The sequence below is a fragment of the Meles meles genome, chromosome 2 (genome assembly GCF_922984935.1).
Source record: "Meles meles chromosome 2, mMelMel3.1 paternal haplotype, whole genome shotgun sequence".
Classification (NCBI taxonomy): Eukaryota; Metazoa; Chordata; class Mammalia; order Carnivora; family Mustelidae; genus Meles; species Meles meles.
This window is the reverse complement of record NC_060067.1, coordinates 59,876,932-59,880,459: the sequence shown is the minus strand read 5'-3', so window position 1 is coordinate 59,880,459 and position 3,528 is coordinate 59,876,932. Positions and strand designations below refer to the sequence as shown.

The 3,528-nt window shown below is 40.4% G+C and overlaps 1 pseudogene; it reads right to left on the bottom strand.

Annotated features, from left to right (window-relative positions):
• Positions 1–439: 439 nt before the first annotated feature.
• LOC123936838 lies at positions 440–1,034 on the bottom strand (annotated as a pseudogene).
• Between the last annotated feature and the right edge of the window lie 2,494 nt (positions 1,035–3,528).

The following is a 3,528-nucleotide window of genomic DNA, read 5'->3' as shown; positions in this document are numbered from 1 at the left end:
TTATCAAAACTGAGAAGTGTCATGGGATTCTCTGGATTTGCAATTAATTGGTCAAAAGTGCAGGTGGCCTGGGGACTCCCAAATTTGTGTCAGGTATCTGAAGTGAGGACAGTCTTGTTGGATAATCTGCCCCTAGCCTGTGGAGTCTGACACTCCCTCTGCACAGTTAGCATTAGAATTACTCTACAATATTGCAAGTGGCCTAGGTGGCCTCATGTGTTTTTAAATTTATTTTTTAATTTTTTAAAAACCCAATTATTTATTTAATATATTCATCACAAGGGCTCAACCAGAGACTTAATTAAAAAAAAAAAACAAAAACAAAGATGAAACAAAAATGACACCACAGCTTAAGATACAGAGTCCTAGACAGAAATTAAGAAAAAAGCAGACTATCCAAGAAGAAAATAAAGACAACACAAGGAGAGAGGCTGGACAGTCAGGGATCTTGGCAGCAGACATGCTTTGAGTAGGTTTCTTGCAGATACTTCTTAAAGGCTGTGGGTTTTTTTCCAGAGTTCAGCAGCATGGGTATTCAAAAGACTACTAATGTTTGGTTCTCCTAGCAGGCTTTGGATGGACAGCAGGATGGTCCTGACATCATACCCAGCAGACCATTTGTCCTTAGGGGTATCCAGGCAGATGTTCCTCTGGGTTTTCATGTTGGGGTGGTAGCAGTATGTGAGGAACTTCACCATGGGCATTGGAAGGGTAGCTACTTGGGAACTCCAGGGAGGGCTTATGATGCAGATCTTCATATACGGTGTCAGCTGCTCTAAGGATGGTCCTTATCCATTTGAAAATGTTGTCTGATTCAGGGAGGGCAGAAATTCCTTTGTCACCAGACATCCTGATGGTCATCAGCTCCTGCTGTAGCTTCTTGCCCTCAGGGCCCTGGTCGTTCCCCCACTGGGTTCAGGTCTTTTGCACGTGGCAGCGACACTGGTGGCAGATGGGTTGTGGTTCTGGGAGGCCTCCAGGGTGGTGCGAGGAGGGAGACAGGAGCTGGGAGAGCACAGCTGCAACTGCCACATGTGTTTCATTTAAAAAAATAATATTTTTATTAACTAATAATAATGTACATATACATCCTTATTAAAGTTGGAATTTTATACTTGTAGAAATGTCCTTTCTCCATCTAATTTCCCCTCTTCTTAAAGTAAACCACTTTGTTTGTTATGCAGTTTTCTAGTCCTTTTTATGAATTTGCCTTCATATCTTCATACAATACAAAGTGTATTTTGTGTTTGCGTTTTATTTGACATGAAAAGTGTCATTTTTACTTTTGTGTATCCATCACATTTTTAGTCAATACTATTTTTTGGAGACCTAGTATTTATAGAGTTAACCACATTAAAAGCAAAACAGTGCAAAACACCTTTGCCTACCCATTCCCCTATTGATGGACATGTAGAGTGCTTCCTAACTCTAGCTATTTTTTTTCCTTTTTTTTATTTGTTTATTTACAGCATAACAGTGTTCATTGTTTTGACATCACACCCAGTGCTCCATGCAGTACGTGCCCTCCCTATTACCCACCACCTGGTTCCTCAACCTCCCACCCCCCCCGCCCCTTCAAAACCCTCTGGTTGTTTTTCAGAGTCCGTAGTCTCTCATGGTTCATCTCCCCTTCCAGTTTCCCTCAACTCCCTCTCCTCTCCATCTTCCCATATCCTCCATGTTCTTTGTTATGCTCCACAAATAAGTGAAACCATATGATACTTGACTCTCTCTGCTTGACTTATTTCGCTCAGCATAATCTCTTCCAGTCCCATCCATGTTGCTACAAAAGTTGGGTATTCATCCTTTCTGATGGAGGCATACTACTCCATTGTGTATATGTACCACATCTTCCTTATCCATTCATCCGTTGAAGGGCATCTTGGTTCTTTCCACAGTTTGGCGACCGTAGCCATTGCTGCAATAAACATTGGGGTACAGATGGCTCTTCTTCTCACTACATCTGTATCTTTGGGGTAAATACCCAGCAGTGCAATTGCAGGGTCATAGGGAAGCTCTATTCTTAATTTCTTCAGGAATCTCCACACTGTTCTCCAAAGTGGCTGCATTAACTTGCATTCCCACCAACAGTGTAAGAGGGTTCCCCTTTCTCCACATCCTCTCCAACACACGTTGTTTCCTGTCTTGCTAATTTTGGCCATTCTAACTGGTGTCAGGTGGTATCTCAATATGGTTTTAATTTGAATCTCCCTGATGGCTAGTGATGATGAACATTTTTTCATGTGTCTGATAGCCATTGGCATGTCTTCGTTGGAGAAGTGTCTGTTCCTATCTTCTGCCCATTTTTTGATATGATTATCTGTTTTGTGTGTGTTGAGTTTGAGAAGTTCTTTATAGATCCTGGATATCAACCTTTTGTCTGTACTGTCATTTGCAAATAGCTTCTCCCATTCCGTGGGTTGCCTCTTTGTTTTGTTGACTGTTTCCTTTGCTGTGCAGAAGCTTTTGATCTCGATGAAGTCCCAAAAGTTCATTTTTGCTTTTGTTTCCTTGGCCTTTGGAGACATATCTTGAAAGAAGTTGCTGTGGCTGATATCGAAAAGGTTACTGCCTATGTTCTTCTCTAGGATTCTGATAGATTCCTGTCTCACATTGAGGTCTTTTATCCATTTCGAGTTTATCTTTGTGTATGGTGTAAGAGAATGGTCGAGTTTCATTCTTCTACATATCGCTGTCCAGTTTTTCCAGCACCATTTATTGAAGAGACTGTCTTTTTTCCATTGAATATTTTTTCCTGTTTTGTCGAAGATTATTTGACCATAGAGTTGAGGGTCCATATCTGGGCTCTCCACTCTGTTCCACTGGTCTATGTGTCTGTTTTTATGCCAGTACCATGCTGTCTTGGTGATCACAGCTTTGTAGTAAAGCTTGAAATCGGGTAACGTGATGCCGCCAGTTTTGTTTTTGTTTTTCAACATTTCCTTAGCAATTCGGGGTCTCTTCTGATTCCATACAAATTTTAGGATTATTTGCTCCAGCTCTTTGAAAAATACTGGTGGAATTTTGATCGGAATGGCATTAAAAGTATAGATTGCTCTATGCAGTATAGACATTTTAACAATGTTTATTCTTCTGATCCAAGAGCATGGAACGGTCTTCCATCTTTTTGTGTCTTCTTTAATTTCTTTCATGAGTGTTCTGTAGTTACTTGAGTACAGGTCCTTTACCTCTTTGGTTAGGTTTATTCCCAGGTATCTTATGGTTCTTGGTGCTATAGTAAATGGAACTGATTCTCTAATTTCACTTTCTGTATTTTCATTGTTAGTGTATAAGAAAGCCACTGATTTTTGTACATTGACTTTGTATCCTGCCACGTTACTGAATTGCTGTATGAGTTCTAGTAGTTTGGGGGTGGAGTCTTTGGGGTTTTCCATATAAAGAATCATGTCATCTGCGAAGAGAGAGAGTTTGACTTCTTCCTTGCCAATTTGGATACCTTTTATTTCTCTTTGTTGTCTGATTGCCATTGCTAGAACTTCTAATACTATGTTGAACAAGAATGGTGAG